General features: G+C 41.5%; 1 pseudogene; it reads left to right on the top strand.

Moving 5' to 3' along the window:
• LOC143033660 (uncharacterized) overlaps positions 1–22500 on the top strand; it is a 98182-nt pseudogene that overhangs the window by 30277 nt on the left and 45405 nt on the right.

Genomic DNA, 22500 nt, shown 5'->3' on the forward strand with positions numbered 1-22500 from the left:
ATGCTGGCATTACACGTGTGTTTCCTGAAGGAGGCTTTGTGTGATGGTCATGCAGCAGACCCTAACGCTGGTTATTCATCCTGAGACCCCACGACTAATTCCCTTGGGAGGCCTTGGAGGTCAAATGTCGTGGGCAGAGAAGAGGTGAGGACGGGAGTGATGAGGTGAGGACTACTACCAATCTTAATTTTTAATTCATTTTTCATTTATCTATTTATTTATCTATGTATTTATTTATTATAATTCATAGTTTTCCATTGTTCTTTTTCCTTCATATGGAATGCAATTTGTAAAAAAAAAAAAATGTTTTGTTCGTAATTTCTAATGTTCTAAATTCTAGGATGTTTTCAAAAGGCATCGATGCCCTCAGGAACAAGAGAATTATTTAGTAAATCGTGTTTTCTTCACCGATCTAATAATTTGTCGTCGTCCTCATTATCGTCGTCGACTTCGAGACTCCGCATGCATGCAAAGAACTCTTTTTTTTTCTGCAGGGAGAATGACATGATTCCCTATTTAGCCGGCCGGTTCCGGTGTGTGACCGTCTGAGTCGAAGGAAAGAAGGAAGAAGGACGAGAACAAGAGATCTTGCGAATGAGCGAAGGCCATTCTGGTCGGATATATGGAGGAAGAAGAGGACTAGGAAGAAGAGCGAAACTAGGAAGACACGAGAAGAGAAGGAAGAAGACGAATAGGGGGGGAGAAGAAAGAGTGAGTAGGAGGAGGAAGCGGTGGAGAAAAAAGAAAAAGAAGCGTAAGAGTAAGAGGAGTAGGAGAAGGAAGAGGAGGAGGAGGAGGAGAAGGAGGAGGGGAAGAATGGAGAGTTGGAGGAGGTCTCGGTCTGCGAAACAATTGATCTCGACAAACAAAGACTCAAAAACCGCAGACGTTAATTCTTTGAACGACCTTCCCTGCTCACTTTTTTTTTTTTTTTTTTTTTTTTTTTTTGTATGCCACGTAGAACCTCCACCTTTGACGTGACAACGAGTAGGAAGAAGAGGGGTAGGAGAGGAGGAGTAGGGGAACTGGCGTCGAATGAGTCATTGTTTTCCGGTGCTGGAGTAGCCGAGGTGTGAAAAGAAAATTAGTTCAGCTGTGGAGAGCCTTGAGTCAGCCAGAGGCAATTCCATCGTTCTTCTTTATAAAAAACTTGAGGTTCTTATCAGCTGAATAGAAATATTTGACGTTAGAAAAGAAGAACTATTAAAGCTGTCTGTGCCTGCTTGGAATGAGATAGTTTTTAAATGAATAAGGATAAAATAACTGAAGGTTTTCTCATTACTCGCTTCGTAAACCTTGACAGATAGGGACAGTTACAAGGTCACCTTTGACTCCTGTCACGGTAGGCTTAGCGAGACATTTTCTGAAAAAAATGAGGCTTCATTACGGCTTATATGTAATCATTAACTCCTTGAATGTGAAGCCCTGGCTGATTTTCATGACTCAAGGTAGCCTGATTTTTCGGCGTGACGTCATGTCGTCAGTTTTTCTTTTCACCAAAAATGAATAACTTGGCGTCGGATGGACTGTAGATGCTTTCTAAGCAGAGTGGCCTAGGTATATTCATAGTTTCCTGAATATTAGGGGTTAACTTGAAGTGTCGATATTCTACATTTTAAGTTTCTTTTCAATCAGGGAACCAGATCAAAGCTCCGTAACTCTCATTACATTTTTTCAACCGTGAAAATACATTGAAGAATACTTTTACAAAAATTACAGTAACAATCTCAAAATATATCATCATTGTTGCATTGACCCAGTGAAAAATCATAAATACTCTTACGTTCTAACATATCTAAAAGTTTAAGAGTTTACAAAAATTACAGTAACAATCTCAAAATATATCATCATTGTTGCATTGACCCAGTGAAAAATCATAAATACTCTTACGTTCTAACATATCTAAAAGTTTAAGAGTTTACAAATATCTCATTCTAGACGAACATCGTATCAGTTTGCTATCTACAGAAGAAGTTTGGAACAAAATATAAAAACACCTAATCCTTCAAGTCATGACTGGCAATTAGAAGATGGAGTAGTGCTCAGCAATGTGTGAATGTTATGTCCTCCAATTCCACTTGAGGTAACCATGTTCTGTGTGCCACAAGAGTTCATGCAATGATCAGACTTGCTCTTGCAGGAAGAAAATATTGCCCAGTACTGACCTTTGCCAATGTAAAGATTATGACAACAACTCCTCTTCTCAAGATGGGAATAAAAATATATACAGCAATGAGTCTGACGATATTGCAAAATCTAATGATGAGCTCTGAATTAGCATGAAAATGTACTGTTTTTAATTCGTGTATATACGTTGTATTCACTTGAAATGACTCACAATAGTAAATATATATAGATTTATGTGTGTAATTATCTGAATGATCAGTTGAAAGAATCCCTGAACCTTGCAATCAGAAATTATCATTTCGGTATTTTTTTAAGGAAGTATAAAGAACAAGTCAGTAACTGGAATGCATAAATGTGGATAATGTGATTGTAGTCTCAGCTGATACAGATAACACAGTATAACCTCGATATATATTTTTTTAATTTCCTAATTTTGATTTATCTAATTCTTAATTGACCTATGCTATGGCTGTAATCACAATTGATACAGATAACACAGTATAGTCTAAATAAAAAACTTAGTTTTAATTTCCTAATTTTGACCTATTTAATTCTTAATTGACCTAGAGAAGACTAGACAATACCATGTAAGATTTGTATTCAATATTCCTATGCACGAAGTAGAAAAATTCGAGTTAAATTTTACAATTTAATTACTTCTTTAAATAAGATTTCCTCGTTTCCTTGATTACTCTGACTGGGCTAGCTAGGAAAATTGAGCCCCTGGTGACAGAGATTAAAACAACGAGTGTATTTGAATTGGTGGGAATTTTTGTCAATTTTGGTAGTAGATGAGGATAGACTGTCAAGTTTAACTAGGGTGTTGATACATTAGGCGTGAAACACACTCGGATCGGCCAGATCTGTTTTATTGTTGAAGAAAAGCTAAAGATACGCGAGCAGTAGCCACCTAGCACCGATTGTAGAAACCCTAACACTTTCATTCGTATATTTAATTAGCTACAGTTAATTAACGTGCATATGTAAATATGGGAAACTTTACGTTTTATATTAGCATTACTATCGTCCAAAGTAAGTGCCCATAAGAATTTAAAGTTAACTCGCGAAAATTGCAACGGATTTTCTTATAGAGCGATCGCATAGATTTCGGCCCATGGCTTAATTTAAAAGGATGCAAAGATTGGTAGGAAGAGGATCAGCAGGGGCTAAGGGGACCTTGAGGAACAAGACCACTGTTCTATAGCGACCAACACCCCGCCCCTGCCCTGGGTCCCGGCCTGGCTCGGGGACAACCGCAGTGGAGATTAGAATCACATTACACTGCAAAACGCGCCCGGGTGAACCCAACTTTCATTTTATAATTTCGTGCGCGAAGAAGCCCGGGTCGCCTCACAGGTAGGAGGCAGCCCAGGCTCAAGAAGAGGGTACATGACGTAGTATGTAGTCGTCTATGTGCTATTAATGGGATGGTTTATGAAGGGAAATATGTACATAGCAATAGACTTTTCCACCTTTCGAAAGGAGGATAGCCGACTCAAAACATGTCTCGACTTTTTGATGAAGGAAATACAGAAAAGGGAACAGGGGTGGGTAGGTGTAAAACATGACTTTGGTACTTGACAACTTCGGTTTAAAACTGCGCTAGAGTACAATACTGTGTAACGAAATGGATCACAAGCACATGTTCTTGTCCAGGGTCTTTGAAGACCTTGGATCCTTTGGCTTGCAGGGGCAGGGGAAGGGGGACTTTTTTTTTTTTTTTTTTCTAGATCAGAAGTTGAAGTGCACACAGGAACAAGTCCAGGCGAAGGGTCCGCTGTCTGGGGACACAGGAACAGACACAGACACGCATGCGCTTGCGCTTGCGTGACCACACACACACACACACACGACTCATGGCGCAGTTGGTAGAGTTCCCGGCTACCACTACGGCAGTCCTGGTTCGAATCCCGCTCAGGGCTGAATTAATATAAGTATCGCTGCGCTGCGAGTCGTTACTCCAACTGTAAGGTCACAGCATTACCCATAGATTGTTCATATATGAGCTCTGAGCTCTCCTCCGAAAGGGAAATAGCTGTCGATCACGAGTCCAACACGTGATCCAAGACCATGGTGAATCACACAAGTACAGGCACAGGCACTCAAAGGATCAAGGATGTTGTCAATTTAGTATCTTATTTCTTACCTTTAATCTAAAAAACTATATGTGACAGTGCACATCCTCCTCTCCTTGTCCATATCTCGGTCACTCACCCTTCCTCCTTATCCCCCTCCTCCTCGTTGCTATTATCCCCTTCCTCTACCTCCTCGTCCTCTTCTTCCCCCTCCTCCTCTTTTCCTCCTCCTTTATCCCCTACTCTAACTTCTCCCTTCCCCTTCCTCTTCCTAATTGTTCTTCTTCATATCTTTCCTTAACTTCTCCTCCTCCTTCCCCTCTTCTTCTTCTCCCTCCTATTCTTTTCCTCCTCCTCCTACTCCTGTTTCTCCACTCCACCTCCTCTTTTCCTCCTCCTTCACCTCCTCGCCCTCTCTATATACCTTTTACATCCTCGAAGACCCAGGCGGCTCCCAAAGCGAAGAGAAATTAGTTCTTGGAGTAGGAGGAGAGTGAGAGTAGGATACAGAGAGTGAGAGTTGGTTATGTTAGTTGGATAGGGAGGAAGGTGGGTTATAGTGCAGGGGTAGAAAGAAATCTCTGGAGGGGAGGGAGGGGAGAAGGCGTATGTCCCTCCCACCCTTATACGGTAAAGCAACTTTCACCATCGATAGTATTATCCGGGGTGATAGGTAGCCTGCTGTGGAGCTCCAGAGGATCAATCCTGTGATGCGGTACTGGTTCCAGTGTGGTTACATTTCACAGAACCGATTGCTGTGGCACGCCAGCGGGCCCACAGCAGTGATCGAAGTATGCAGTCAGGTTTCATTGCATAAATATATCTTCGGAGTCGATATGATGTCATTTCGTTTTGTCTCGGGAAACAGCGATCTGACGTCACTGAGTAAGCCCCGCCTCCCTGCGCGTGGACTGACTTTGACTCAGACTTTCTGTAATGCCGTCTTGGGATGGGGCGATGTGACGTCACTGAGTAAGCCCCGCCTCCCTGCGCGTGGACTGACTTTGGCTCAGACTTTCTGTAATGCCGTCTTGGGATGGGGCGATGTGACGTCACTGAGTAAGCCCCGCCTCCTGCGCGTAAGCAGACGCTGTGGGCTAGGCTTTGGCCCAATGCTTTGCAACAGCCGGCGGCTTGGTCCGAAATACGATCCGCTGGCTACGTGATCTCAGATATACTCTTCAAAGCAAATATTTTTTTTTTTGTGTGTCAGACATGCTCTCTTTCCACCTCTCTCTCTCTCTCTCTCTCTCTCTCTCTCTCTCTCTCTCTCTCTCTCTCTCTCTCTCTCTCTCTCTCTCTCTCTCTCTCTCTCTCTCTCTCTCTCTCTCTCTCTTCCCTCTCTCTCTCTCTATCTCTCTTTCTCTCCCCCTCCCCCTCCCCCTCTCTATCTCTCTATTTCTCTCTTTCAGAGACATGACTGGGTACATTAATGTACATCCATGTATACAGAACCAGGATCACAAACGCATACACACACACAAACACACACACACACACACACACTCACACCTCGTGGCGCAGTGGTTAGAGTTCCTGCCTGCCACTACGGCGGTCCGGGTTCGAATCCCGCCCAGGGCTGAAATAATTTCAGTATCTCTGCGCTGCGGGGTGTTACTCCAACTCTCGTGGGCGGGGGGTTGGGTGTGTGTGTGCGTGTAAGGTCACAGTATTACCCATAGATCGGTCATACGAGCTCTGAGCTCTCATCCGGGAGGTTAATACATGTCGATCACGAGTCTGACACGTGATCCAAGACCATGGTGAATCACATACACACACACACACACACACACAGTATTACCCAGGTCGGGCCATATATGAGCTCTGAGCTCTCAACCGAAAGGGTAATAGCAGTCGATCACGAGTCCAACACGCGATCTTGGAACATGATGAATCTCTCTCTCTATTGTTTGGTCTAGTTTGTTCCACACATATACATCAGCAACATAACGGCGCAGTGGTAGCGTTCGCAACTGCCGCTACAGTGGTCCGAGTTCGAATCCCGCCCAGGGCTGAAATAATTTCAGTATCGCTGCGGTGCGAGTCGTTACTCCAACGCTCGTGGGCGGGGAGTTGTGTGTGTATGCGTGTAAGGTCACAGCAGTACCCATATATTGGTCATATATGAGCTCTGAGCTCTACCGGGAGGGTAATAGCTGTCGATCACGAGTCCAGCACGTGATCCAAAGACCATGGTGAATCACACACACACACATGGTTCGTGGTTATATGAGATGGAGGAACTGTGGACATATGGGACACAGTGTCAAAAAGCGCAACAGTCTCAAGAACTACAGCGGCTTTGTTTCCACGGAATGCTGTGCGTGTTGACACGGTGTCGTCGTTTACAGTCGCCCTCGTTCTATCCCACGGCGAGCCGCCACTGTACAACACAAGGAAAATGTATAAACAGAAACTCTAGTGCCAACTCTCTCGTTTTCTCCATGGTATTGCAGGCACAGAATGCCCAAACATATTCGTGTGTATGTGTACGTGTGTGTGTGTGTGTGTGTGTGTGTGTGTGTGTGTGTGTGTGTGTGTGTGTGTGTGTGTGTGTGTGTGTGTGTGTGTGTGTGTGTGTGTGTGTGTTTGATTTCAACACACTAGTGTTTCGTCTAGTTTGATCCATATATCCAACACTGTGGAGAAAGCTGTTCTTTTTCAGGTCTCTTCTGTAACTGTCTTTGTGTGTGTGTGAGTGAGTGTGTGTGTGTGTGTGTGTGTGTGTGTGTGTGTGTGTGTGTGTGTGTGTGTGTGTGTGTGTGTGTGTGTGTGTGTGTGTGTGTGTGTGTGTGTGTGTGTGTGTTTCGTTTGTGTGTGTGTGTGTGTGTGTGTGTGTGTGTGTGTGTGTGTGTGTGTGTGTGTGTGTGTGTGTGTGTGTGTGTGTGTGTGTGTGTGTGTGTGTGTGTGTGTGAACTTTTTCATTATTTTGGAACAATTTTCAAACCACTTCAGAGTTAGATTCCTGCACAATCAACCTGTAGCCTCGCATTTCTCTTGCAGAAGAGCCACCGCCCCGAGACAACCGACCACGGTCACCGAACAGGACCTCAGGTCAGTCAGATAAGAAAGTCTGTAGTGTTGTCCGAGTTGTGTGATTCACCATGCTCTTGGATCACGTGCTGGACTCGTGATCGACTACATCTAGGGGAAATGGTTTCTGTTACCAGGCCGATTTTGTATTGGTGTCATTTTAGTGCTGAGTGATGAACTGTGCATAGGTTGGTACACATGCTGGTGTGGTTGGTAACCCTGTCTTTTCGTAGATATGGAAAAAACCCACAACCAATGTAAAAATACGGGTCGCCAAGTTAATCTACAGTGGCTACTACGTGAACGGAAAAAGTCATAAGAAAGAAGTATAAAAAGAAGTCACAATGGGCTAGGAATTTTTTTGTTAGATCTTGTTAGGTTAATTTAGATTAGGTTAGGATAATCTAGGTTATATTAGATTACATTAATTTAGATCAGGTTAGATAAGGTCAGGTTAGTTTAGCTTAGCTTAGAACTTAAATTACTTTTCCTGGAAGTGTCCACGACCTAATGTTCAAAACGTCCCGAATTCATCGCAAGAAGAGCTCCCCTTCTTCTCGAAGACCAAAATCTTAAGGAAATTCAAGTTATCCTTACCCTTTACCCTTGCCTATCCTCTCCTTCTCCTCTATATTTGCCCTCTTCTACCCCCTCCCTATCCCTCTCCTCCTTCTACTCTCCTCCTCCCTCTTCTCTCTCCCCTCCTCCTCCTCCTCCTCCACCTCCTCCTCCTTCTCCTCCGCCTCCTCCTCCTCCTCCTCCTCCTCCTCCTCCTCCACACTCGAAACCCCAACCTGGCCCGACCAGTCGGGTTTCATCGACTATTTCGTGTTTACCTCGTCCTCTGCATCAGGTTGCAGTTACGTCACGTGGGTACGAACGTGTGCACACGCACACGCAACATGTGTACAGATGCAACTTAAAGCTCACCCATTATAGATGTACAGTTTAAGCATAGTCGGTCGCAGATTCTAAAACTGACGCTCTCCCAAACGTTGTTATAGTAGAGGCTATCCCCAACCAAAAAGGAGAATATCCGGCATTGGGATCCATATATATGTACATATATATGTGCTGAAACACTGTGACAAGTGTCTCGAGCCAATTTTTATTCTTGAGAAATTTAGTATCAAAAGTTCAGTGAGATCTTAGTCTGGAATAAACTCGAACCTTAACCAAACTCTCACCCTCTCCTTCCCCAACTTCTCACAATGTTCCAACTCAGAACAGAGACCGAAATAAGCAGAACCTTTGTTTTATCTTTCTGTATTTGTTCCAAGTATGAATTACCTTAATAATGACAAGTGCTAGTGTTTATTACGAAGGCGCGTATACGAGTGCTTGCAAGTGTTGGTCTGCGAGACAGACGTCTGAGAGGATCATCTCCCTGCGCGTATACGAGTGCTTACAAGTGTTGGTCTGCGAGACAGACGTCTGAGAGGATCATCTCCCTGCCGTCCGTCTCCAAAACCAGTCAACACCCTCACCTCCATCTAGAAGAGAGGTGGCAGTACTCGGTCTCTATTAACTTCGAACGACTGCATTTCCTTCACCTTATCCATTAAGGAGAGCTGACAATCCCCGGTTGCTCGCCTCCCCTTATTACTATAAGCTGGTTACATAGAAAGACGGCACACTAATACAATATTGAAAACACCCCTATTTTTTGGGGGGGGGCTAATCTATGGAAGGGTTTGCGGACCATTGCCAGTCACTGTGAGACAACGCATTTACAGACATTGAAACTCAAGGCAACAATCATTGTTACTAAAGTATGCCTAATGTATACACAGTATATATATATATATATATATATATGTGTGTGTGTGTGTGTGTGTGTGTGTGTGTGTGTGTGTGTGTGTGTGTGTGTGTGTGTGTGTGTGTGTGTGTGTGTGTGTGTGTGTGTGTGTGTGTGTGTGTGTGTGTGTGTGTGTGTGTGTGTGTGTGTGTGTGTGTGCATGTATATATGTATGTATGTATGTATGTATGTATAACTACAAAGTAATGTCGTAACACATTCGTAAATTTCAACAAGAACCCACTGTGTTGGATAAGAAGAAATGAAATAGATGATATCCACATATTTCGTGGTGTCTACAGATAACACACGTTTTCACACACACACACACACACACACACACACACACACACACACACACACACACACACACACACACACACACACACACACACACATACACACACACAAAGCATTAGACGCCACTTGAGCCCTGCCCATGTTCCTTCTTCTTTTTCTGTATATAAGACATGCCTTTTGCTCCACTACTCTGTATTCCACTGAAGAGGATCACAGTCCGTGATCGAAATATATGGATATCATCTATTTCATTTATTCTTATCCAACACAGGGGGTTCTTATTGAAAAGTATGTATGTATATATGAATACACACACACACACACACACACACACACACACACATATATATATATATATATATATATATATATATATATATATATATATATATATATATGTATGTATATGAGGGGTAACCCTAACTTTCGTCACACTGTTTAGATCAAATGCTGTGCAGTGAGGCACAGCTATTCCACAGCAGGGGGCAGACGGCTGGAGCTGTTTTACCCTCACCTTTTGACCGTATAACGACCACCCTCCTCATCCTTCCATCCGTTCACACCTCTCTCCATTCACGTCTATCTCTTGCACTCTCTCTACCATATACGAACTTATAACTCTGCATTATTTCTCAAGATAACTCTTCATTGTTCGTGTTTTACTAATAAAGATAAGAAAGTGACAGGTAGAGTAAAGCAACTGGAGGAGAGATTGCAAGGAGGAGAGAGAAAGAAAGAGAGAGATATAGAGAGAGAGAAAGAGAGAGAGAGTGGGGGTGAGGGGTGCGAGAGAAGTATAAACTTATATAATAAACCTGTGGCCGAAGAGAAGAGCTCTTTCGCCGGGTACTACCCTCAGGTTAATCAGCGCCTTCAGGCACAGAGAGTTGGAGACAAGAAAGTTGTATGGCATCTCTGTGACCTCATTTCTCTCTCTCTCTCTCTCTCTCTCTCTCTCTCTCTCTCTCTCTCTCTCTCTCTCTCTCTCTCTCTCTCTCTCTCTCTCTCTCTCTCTCTCTCTCTCTCTCTCTCTCTCTCTCTCTCTCTCTCTCTCTCTCTCTCTCTCTCTCTCTCTCTCTCTCTCTCTCTCTCTCTCTCTCTCTCTCTCTCTCTCTCTCTATTTCTTTCTCTCTTTCGTTGATAGAGAGAAAAAAATATACGTCATATAAATGTCGAGTAATGGGGTTGTCTTGTTGATGCTGGGAGACTTTAGGGTAACCAACACACGTTGTCGCCTAGGCCGCTTGCTTGGTGAAGGCTTTTGTCCACTTTGATGATATTGCGCCGGTGTTGCTATTCCCACACTGAAATTAAAACAAATAAAGAAATGACTAGCTGGAAGAGTGCTAATGTATTATGAACGAGTTTGAAAACAGAACATAAAGCACAGAAACTGTGACATCAGGATAGTGAAAATAAAAATTAAAAAAGAAATACGTTTTTTTTTAATGATGGATCTTAGATAAACTGATTTCTTTAGCTCTCCAAGCTCCCAAGTCATCTTTAATGATCTTGATCTGTAAGGAACTCCTTAAGATACCAAATAGATATGAAGTGAAATCCAGTATTATTCTTATACACTTCATTCCAATGCCTTCTTCTAAAAATGCAGGATCCACGAAACAGCACCTCATCACAGTATTGGCATAGTGTCACGTGATACAACTTTCTGTTTTTTTTTTTTTTTTTTTTTTTTTTTTGTTTTTTTTTTTTTTTTTTTTTTTTTTTTTAAGGGAGCATCTTCGAGACATTTTTCTCTATAATCAAGGTCATTTCGAGATTCCTATCCAAGCTTATGCTAGCAAATCCTCCGATTTGATTATAAGGTGACCATACAGGAGACGGCATTGAAAACATTCCTTTATGTTCACAAATCTAACCCCTTCCGTTCCTGGTTACACTTTTCGCTTGGTTTTGTCTGTCGTCAGGTGATTTTATTCATCTCCGTGGAGCCCTCTCGGTTGCAACGGAGTTGGATGAAGTTGCACGGTCGTTTGCAAGGAAATGACACGATCGGTCTCCGGCAATGAATACGGGTTTTGATCAGTCTAGTCACGTTCAGGCATTTTTAAAGATACGGAAAAATACATCAACGTGAGTGAATACGTGCGTGTACATACACGTCCGCGTGTGGGCACATGCATACACGCACACAAACATACATACACACACACACACACACACACACACACACACACACACACACACACACACACACACACACACACACACGTATGCGCGCGCAATGAAAGACAGAGGAATAAGGTAGAAATAGAGAATGAACTATATGAGATGTATAGAGAGGGAGTAAGAAGGCGTATAGAACAAAAGGTTATATTAAAAGAAGATATAGTGCAGCACATAAAGGAAGAAAATGTGAATTATAGCTTTAGGGTTGAAAGAGAATCACATTAATAAAAAATGGAAGAAAAAATAATTGTTAAATTCAAAAATATAGTATTAATAGTTATGGACAATAATTTTGCAAGAAGAGGTTGAACAAGTGTTTAGGTTAGGTAATCAGTAGGACATAGAAATCGACAGATGAAGACAGGTTTAATGTTTGGAGAAGAAGAGATACATGAAAGAATGAAAGGACAAAAGCCAAGGAATGAGTTAATGCATGTAAGACAAAAAAAATGTTGATGGAAGACAAGGCAGAGTTTCATAAGAGAGTGACAGAGCAGAAACTGAGGAAATTGTGTCTAAGGAAAGAAGAAGATAAAAAAAGAAAAAAATAATAGATAATGCAGAGTTTGAAAATGGCATATACCAATACACAGGGCTTAATATCAGCTATGTTAGGAATAAAAAAATATTTGAAAGAGGAAGAACCGGATATAATGTGTCTTGTTGAGAACAAATTAGACGAAAAAAAGTTAATTTCCAGGCATCTGATTGAGAAATACAGTTTGTGGAGGAGAGACGGGGATGAAAAAATTTATGAATTTCCAGGCATCTGATTGAGAAATACAGTTTGTGGAGGAGAGATAGGGATGATGAAAAATATTATGAATTTCCAGACATCTGATTAAGAATGGGATGAAAAATATTATGAATTTCCAGACATCTGATTAAGAATACAGTTCGTGGAGGAGAGACAGAGATGAAAAATATGTGAATTTCCAGGCATCTGATTGAGAATAGTTTGTGGAAGTGAGACAAAGATGAAAAAATATGAATTTCCAGGCATCTGATTAAGAATACAGTTTGTGGAGGTGAGACAGAGATGAAAAATATGTGAATTTCCAGGCATCTGATTGAGAATAGTTTGTGGAAGTGAGACAAATATGAAAAAATTATGAATTTCCAGGCGTCTGATTAAGAATACAGTTTGTGGAGGTGAGACAGAGATGAAAAATATGTGAATTTCCAGGCATCTGATTGAGAATAGTTTGTGGAAGTGAGACAAATATGAAAAAATATGAATTTCCAGGCATCTGATTAAGAATACAGTTTGTGGAGGTGAGACAGAGATGAAAAATATGTGAATTTCCAGGCATCTGATTGAGAATAGTTTGTGGAAGTGAGACAAATATGAAAAAATATGAATTTCCAGGCATCTGATTAAGAATACAGTTTGTGGAGGTGAGACAGAGATGAAAAAAATTATGAATTTCCAGGCATCTGATTAACAATACAGTTCGTGGAGGAGAGACAGAGATAAAAAAAATGTGAATTTCCAAGCATCTGATTGAAAATAGTTTGTGGAGGTGAGACAAATATGAAAAACATGAATTGCCAGTCATCTGATTAAGAATACAGTTTGTGGAGGTGAGACAGGGATGAAAAAAAGTTATGAATTTCCAGGCATCTGATTGAGAAATACAGTTTGTGGAGAAGAGACAGGCGAAAAGGAACAAGGTGTGATAATAGGAAAGAAGATAATAGTAAATGTTTCTTTCACCTGATTTCATTTACTGGAAAGCCGTTATTCCAAAGTAGCTGGTAATCATTCCCAGGATCTCCCCTTCCGATCTCTTTGGGAAGAAACTTTAGACTGTTGCCCGCTTTGTTTTAACGTGGGACTGTTTATATGTTTCCCGTTTGTAGCGGCAGGAGGGGAGCAATCGACGGTTGTCAGCTCCTCTTATGTAGAAAAAGTCCCGTATGGGATATTGTGGGATATTGACTACATAAGTTTTATATTGTCAATATTCTAGGGATTTTAGTGACAACATGACCCTGATGCGAGACTTTGTGGTGAGGTGCGCTAGGGGTGAGCAGCTAATAGAAGAGGAAAATCGTTAGGCAATACACTGATAAATATAGCAATGGACAGCGCAATGGCATAATGGGTCAAAGAAACGACAATGGTAAGATGAGATAACACGCCATCCAGATTAGATTTGCTGCCAAGTAAAAAATCAGATGTTATCGACACACGTAAAGATGAACCAAAGGTGTTCTTTAGAGTTGTTAACAATGAATTTAGACGCAAGGATTGAATCGCCAAGTTAAAAGTACTTGGAACAGTCTATGAAGATAGATGTATCTGCCGAGGAAATTGGCTTTATAAAGGAGGAAGGAACAAATAAAAACACGGTATTGAATGGGGGTAAAAATCAACACGCGACAAACACAAAACCTGGTTTGGAGAGAAGCCCGGGGTTTGATAAGATCCTTAATTAGATAATCAAAGAATCTAGAGAACAATTGGTTGGTAAAATTCGTGAGCTAGTTGTATGTTCAATAGAAAAAGGGAGAGTGAAAAAAAAACAGGACAAAGTTGGAACAATTTATGAAAAAAAGGAAATAAGGAGGTACTCCTAGATTATAGACCAATGCCCTTGACCAGAATGACAGCTAAAATGCATGAGAACATTGCGAAAGACAGATAGACTAAATATTTGGAAGAGGGGAAGATCTTGGCATATAAGCAATTTGATTTCACAAAGGACGGTCACATGTTTCAGACTTGTTGAGTTTCTCAAGAGTAATCGATGTAATTCAAGAAAGAAATGAGTGGGTGTATAATTAAACCTAGAGAAAACATTTGATACGGTATCTCACAAAAGACTGACATGGAAATTAGAATATACATGGCTTAAATGGAATCCGCTGGTATGAATGAAGAACTTGAATTTTTTTTTATTGTGGACAATAATGAAGAATAGACTGTCGGATTGGAAGTATCTAGTGGTGTCCCACAGGAATCGCTATTGGCACCAGTTTTCTTAATCTACGTTAAATTGATGGCGAATGTAACAAACAGTTACAACAATATATATTTTTGATGATGGCAAAATCACGATGACAACAAAAAATAAAAGTTATTGCTTAGATGTTACAGGACATACGTTTGAAGTCAGAAGTGAAAAATTACTTTCAATGCAACAATGCAGGATATTGGAAGTGGACAAAAGTAATGTAGGCAGTCATTAAACTTTAAATTGGGAAATAGGGGAATTACAAAAGCGACCTGTGAATGTTGGTATGACAACAAAAGATAAAAATTATTGCTCAGATGTCACAGGACATACGTATGAAGCCAAAAGGTAAAAATTACTTTCAGTGCAACAATGCAGATATTGGAAATGGAATTACAAAAGCGAAGGAGGAATAAGAACTGTAAACGTTAGTACTGAAAAAAAATTCACAGGAAAATATATCAAGAAGATTGCAGGGAAATTTGTGAAATTTTAGTAAGCATAAAGTAGCCTTCCACTACTTGGACAAGAACATGATGAGGAAAAGAATCGCAAACCTGATTCACTCTTGACTGGAATATACTACAGTAATAGTGTCCACAAAAACAAAGATATGAAAGTAAAATCAAGGATTAATAACCGAAATGGTTCCCAGCCTAGCTGAAAGAAAATAGAAAAAATGAAACAAGACTGCCAACAGAAAAAAGAGAAAGACAGAGTTGATATTACAAGTGTCCAGAATAGATATAGAGCAAATAGTTGACAAGAAGACTTCTTACTGTTGTACAAGAGAAAAACTAGAGAACATGGAAAAAAATAAAAGATAGTCTTTGAAGAATATTAAGAAATACCGTCTTCCATACAGATGCACTGATTCGGGGAACAACAAGGGAGAATTAAGAGTACATTCAGGGAACATAAGCAACTTCTAAGCCAAGTTTGACCGACGGGAACAGAGACGTACCCAACTACCATAGCTTTTACCCTGTATAACATAATCACGTAAATACACACACACACGCACGCACACATAAACACACACACACCACACACACACACGAACTAGACACTTCGAGATACAAAGACGGGACACCACGAACGTAGCTCCCCTTACCGTAAGATACAACTAGGTAAAACACACTCACACACTCACACACACACACACACACACACACACACACACACACACACACACACACACACACACACACACACACACACACACACACACACACACACACACACACACACACATCACAGTAGGGCGCCCAATACCTTTTTTTTTATCCTTGCAACCACTTGCACAGATCTGATGCAGAATCAGCACTAAAGTGACTATATCCTTTGTATGAGAGGTTCTTCAACGAGTGCATGAGAACTTAACGTCGGGGTTATGTGACTCAACCCTTGAATAAAGTTGGGGTTATGTGACTCAACTCTTGAAAATGAAAAAAAAAACGCGTTGTTAGATAACTAACAAGTACTTCGTTGTTCTTTCCCAATCTCCCCACATGTGAAGTAGAAACAAGCTACTGGCTTCTCTTGAAGTCTTATTATTACAGAGTAGGACTGTTGATGCCTATGTATACAGTACAATGCACACCAATGTGGTTGACCATATATCCATTGAAATGATGGTATACACTCAAAATATTCAGAGTTCAAAATAAACTACTGATTAAGTTTGAACTGAGAAAAAATAAAGATAAGAGGAGATATTTTATAAGGTTTGACTTGCTGCTGTAAACTTAGATAACACACACACACACACACACACTCTCTCTCTCTCTCTCTCTCTCTCTCTCTCTCTCTCTCTCTCTCTTTCTCTCTCTCTCTGTGGCGCGGTTGGTAGTCTCCGATTGTCACTACGGCGGTCCGGCCTCGAATCCTGCCCAGGGCAGAAATTATTTCAGTATCGCTACGCTTCGAGTCGTTACTCCAACTCTCGTGGGCGGGGAGTTGTGGGTGTGTGTGCATGTAAGGTCGCAGTATTACCTACAGATGTGTCATACGAGCTCTGAGCTCTCTTTCAGGAGGAAAATAGCTGTCGATCACGAGTCCAACACGTGATCCAAAGACCATGGTGAATACATACACACAAACACACATACACACACACACACACACACACACACATACACACACACACACACACACACACACACACACACACACACACACACACACACACACACACACACACAAGAAAGCATACCACGTACAAACACACACAGCAATAACAAATACAAGCATACACATACGAGCACAAAAATTGACTTACACGCACACACAAACACAGACGCACGCACAAATGTACACACATATATCCAAATGCACATGTGCACAGATACATTCACGCACATGCACATATAAAATACAAATATATGAGACACATACATACAAACTCACGTGTAATCAAGCATACATGCGCGCACAAACACACGCAACTTGCATAAGCATATATGCACACACTCTTTCACACACACACACACACATATACACACACACATACACACACATGCACGCACGCACGCACACCACGCACGCACACCACGCACGCACACACACACATACACATATACACACACATACACACACACACAGACACATACATACACACATACACACACATACACATACGCACATACACACATACACATATACATACATACACACATACATACACACACATGCATACACCCACATATACACACATGCACACACACGTTTAATTTACCGACGTAGTGTTATGTAATGGATAGCGTCTTGGGCTACCAATATATGCTACAGAGTTCGCGCCGCGATTACTTTGTAATTTTTCTATGAAAGAAAAAACTCCAAGTTGTTAATGTTACCCTTGAGCAAGGGGATGGATGTCTGATGTGTGGAAAAAGTCATTATTACCCATTGATGGGAATAGGATTCCTGAGCTCTCATTCGAGGACTTGATAGTTGTTGAATCCAGCACGTGATCCAACGGCATATCACACACACACGCGCGCGCGCACGAAATAATGTCAGTATCGCTACGCTGCGAGTCGTTACTCCAACTCTCGTGAGCAGGTAGTTGGGTGGGTGTGTGCGTGTAAGGTCATAGCATTACCCATAGATCAGTCATATATGAGCTCTGAGCTCTCTTCCGAAAGGGAAATAACTGTCGATCACGAATCTAACACGTGATTCAAGACAATGGTGAATCCATGGTGAATCACATACACGCGCGCGCACGTATACACATGCATGTATACAAGCACATATAGACACAAACCTACACAAAAAATACAAACGTACACAAATAGATTGTAATCACACTTGTATATAACCCCAATGCGCGCGCACACACACACACGCACACACGCACACACACACACACACACACACACACACATACACACACACACACACGTCCAAGACTGCTGATGTCAGCAAACCCTTCCACGGGGAAGATACCTCCCAAGTTCCTCATCCTTTTTCACCAAACCCTGAAGTTTCGCTTCAGCAAATCCTAGGAACGAATCTGATCTCAGCATTACACTCCTCCTCAATCCTCTACGGTTCTCCCTTGTGATATGACCTGACATGCTGACCTGACCTGACCTAAGCGGCCACAGCCATCAAACGGCAGATGCAGAACTCTTCGGGAGAGGTGGAAGCTCCTTTCAGGGGTCTTCGGACCAAGTTACCAGACTCCTCGTTCACCAACAAAAGAATGAAACAGCTTCATCTCTCCCCACCACAGACGGTTAAGTGCGATTCACACTAGCGATGTTTCGGCACCAAGCTGCCGAGAAGACGGGAACTTGGTGCCGAAACATTGCTCCTGTGAACCGCGCTTTATACAAATACACAACAAGAATACACGAGAGCACGAACGTGCAAACGCATACGAATTTTTTACATGAACACAAACACACATATACATCTGGGCACATTACACATACAGGCATCCGCACACACATATGCAAACACACACACACACACACACACACACACACACACACACACACACACACACACACACACACACACACACACACACACACACTCATCACGCACGCACGCATAGACCACACACACACATACACATGCACTCACACATACACACACCACACCTATGCACACACACACACACACACACACACACACACACACACACACACACACACACACATGCACACACCACACGTATGCAGACCACGTGCACACACACACACACACACACACACACACACACACACACACACACACACACAGGCTGACAAACACGTGCGTGTGCACCCACGCGCAACCCCCACATTCTTAAGTGTGTTGATTTGCTCACAGAGAAGTCTTTGATGTCGCCATGAAGGACGACCTCACACTCGAGGCCCAGCTCGCCCTCGGCCCTTGTTCCCTATCTATTCAGCCTGGTCGGCCCTCTGCGGCCACAGTCAGGCCTTGACAGAGCCCTTAGTTCAGACTTTACTCAACCTTATCCAGGCCTTATCCAAGCCTTCGCCAGTCTCATTCAGGGTACAGAACTTATGTCTTTTAATCTAAGCCTTGATAAAAACTTATCCGAAGTGTGTCGTTATCGTGACTCTTATGTAGGAGATTTAATCCTTTTTCTGTCGTTGGGGCGTCACGGAGATGAATAAAATAATCTGGCACCAGTCAGGACAACAGGAAAAGTGGCACCCGGTACGGAAGGGGTTCATAGAGTCTGCTTCCATTCCTTTTGCTACCGGGAGGGTACCTTCTCACCTTCTTCTCATCAGACACCTGTTAGGTCATATCCTGTTAGCTGCCGGTGCCTCGTTTACAATTCTCTGCCACTCCGTTATATCCATGAATATTTGATTCCGTGACACCTCATCCAAGTTTGTTCCTCTCCTATTTAAAGCCTCACCCACCCCTTCGATCCATCTTCTTCTTGGTCTTCCTACTGGTCTTGTTCCTTCTGGTATGGGATTTAAAATTCTCTTAGGATAGGGTACCACGGAAATTAATATAATAATCTGGTTGGGAGCCAAAATAAAAAAATAAAAAAATAAAAAAAAACGGGCACCCGCTACGAAAGGGGATAGACACCTCTTTTTAATCACTGACCATTTTAACCGGTTATGTAATATATTTTCATGTCTAACGCCAGATGGTCTTATTCTGTTTATGCCTGAGTTTTGGGCATATAGTGTTCACAGTGTTCACAGGAATAAACTCTTTCTAGACAAGTGGTTATTTTGATCATTTTCTTTTGTTATGCCTGAGTTTTGGGCATATAGTGTTCACAGTGTTCACAGGAATAAACTCTTTCTAGACAAGTGGTTATTTTGATCATTTTCTTTTGTTAACTTGGATTTCCTATCCTCAGTGGGTTAAAAAAAAGAATATACATAAAAAATCCAGAAGAAAAAATCAGTAGTACCACTGCGTCGAAGAGTAAACGAAGAGGAGGAAGAGGAGGAGGAGGAGGAGGAGGAGGAGGAGGAGGAGGAGGAAGGTTAGGAGAGGGTGGACACATTGTCACTTTGTACCATTGCGAAGGGCATCGTGTGGCTCACCTGGTGACCTTCTGCCGGAGTGTCATTTTGTCCTAAGCCTAATTAACGATTTCCTTATTGTGACAAATATCTCCAGTAGCTGTGACATGTGGGGGCCTGTCCAGGATGTTTGAAAGTTTGATTACATTACGTCATACTATTGCGTTAGGGTGATTACTGTTATTTTCTTAAGAATATACACAAACCTTATTGTTACAAACTTCTTTTATTACAATGGAATAATATCACTTGGCATTCTTTTCACTATTATTTTTTGATGAATGTATGTGTCTTATTGTCATAAACTCCTTTTCAACCTCAGCTTGCATCACCGATAACTTCCTTTTGTCAGTCCTCCTCCACTCTTTCCATTAATATTCCTCCAATGCTTTTTCTGTCTCCATCCTCCTCCTCCTCCTCCTCCTCCTCCACCCTCAGTTTTCCTCCGTTATCATCTTCCTGGTTTTCTTATATTTCCTCCACCTCTTCCTTTCTTCTCCCTTCCCCTCCCTACTGAGTCCTGTTCCTTATCTCATCCGAACCAGTAGCGTTTACATTGTCATTATGGTTGCCGCTAGACTATTTTATTCAGATCATATCCTATCTAACCCTTTCCATACCTGATAGTACTTTTCCTCTTGTTCAAACTGCCGCCAGGCTATTTCATTCAACTCCGTGGCACCCTCCTCGGTAGAGAAGAGGGTGAGCTCGCCTTTCAAGGAAATTTCCACTTGTGATTTTCCATCTTTGTGTCTTATCTCTTATCACTTTATCGGTGCTCCGTCATATCTCAGAGAAGGACCCAGATACACAAGAAAGAAGTCTACTAACCGTAAGTTCTGCCTTCAGTCGATGCATGTCTTTTTGTTTCCAATTTTTCTGTAGAATCCAGAGTACACAGGAGTCTTTCAAAATACGTCTGAGGAGCTGCAGGACTGAAGTATCCCGAAAAAGAAAATAAAAGAAGAACATCTTATGAATTTAAACAAATGTTATATTGGGTGAGATTTGTAGATCCGGGTCTGGGCTATCATTCCCTCTCTTCTCTCCTCCTCCTCCTCTTCCTCCTTCTCCTCCTTTCTTTCTTTCTTTTTTATTGTGTGCACTTTTTCTGGTTTCCATACCAAGAGCCATCCAGGCTTTGGCTACGGTATGGATGCAGAAGGTGAGATGGGGAGGGAGTATGTGCCACAAAGAGGCCTGGCGGCATCTACGACCAAAGTACGAGTGTCACCTTCATTTAAGGATGTTGTTCTTGATAACGCTAGACGATTTCAGTGACATGAAATGAGCATTTCATTCATGAATCAGCTGGACTAGAATTTCCAATTCACAAAATGTGGTTACTTTAATATGTTTGTTCTGGTTAGCATTTCCCATCCATAGTGTGTGTTAGAAGAGGAGTATACGAAAAGAAAAAAAATCAGAGGAAGAAACTCAGACAGGCAATTTAAATCAACTGAAATATTCCTGCAGTATCGTGTTCACTTCCTTAGGGGGCCTTGGGTAATTTGCTGGCACATTTAATAATTCTATTCTGGCTAATACCAGACGATTTTAGGTGGCTCTGGGAGTCTGAGAAAAGGTCTGGGAAAAATTAACATAATTTCTTTTTTCATGATGTCACGAATTTGAATAAAACTACGAGGAACATCATAAATTCGAGTTCCAGGAGGGCCTCCTTGCGAGGTCGTCCATCGTGTCCATCTGGTTTATATTTAGTTCGGCATTCCCTTGGTCTTGCTGGCCTTCTCCTCTCTTTTTTTTCTTTTTTTTTTATCAGCTGGCCTTGACGGAGGAGTCTTCAAGGCTTACCGTCCTCCTTCTGAGGGCAATGATTTCTCTCCTCGTCCTTCTCCTCCTCCTCCTCCTCCTCCTCCTCCTCCTCCTCCTCCTCCTCCTTCATCTCCTCCTTCTCGTCCTCCTCCTCCTCCTCCTCCTCCAGGACAGAGGTTCTTCACCCTTTCTTGTCTCTCTGCCCCTCCTTCAGTAGCTCGTCTTTTCACAAAAATAAGCAAATAAGAAAATAATAAAATATGGACATAAATAAATTCATAGATAAGTAGATAAATGGATGAATAAATCAATTAATAGATAGATGAACAAATAGGTAAATAAAAGATAGATAAATAAGTAAATAAATAGATATATAAACGAAAGAGTAAATAAAAAAGAATAGATAAATAAATAAGTAAATCAATCAATCAATAGATAGATGACGTAATAGAATATAGATAAATATTCAACTAAATACATAAACTAATAGATAAACAAATATATGAGTAAATATACAAATGAATAAACAAATAAAGAAATAAGCAAATACTTAAGTAAGTAAATGAGTTAATAGATAATTAATCGATGAGTTAATACATAAATGATACTAAAAGAACAACACTCAGTCTCCAACGAATTCTAGATCTTACCAGATAGAAGTTGTACAAATCTTAATTCATTTCTAACCTAAAACTAATAGGTTTCTTTCCATATATTCT

This window comes from Oratosquilla oratoria, chromosome 16, assembly GCF_046742065.1.
Source record: "Oratosquilla oratoria isolate Oo_2021 chromosome 16, ASM4674206v1, whole genome shotgun sequence".
In the NCBI taxonomy this organism is placed as follows: Eukaryota; Metazoa; Arthropoda; class Malacostraca; order Stomatopoda; family Squillidae; genus Oratosquilla; species Oratosquilla oratoria.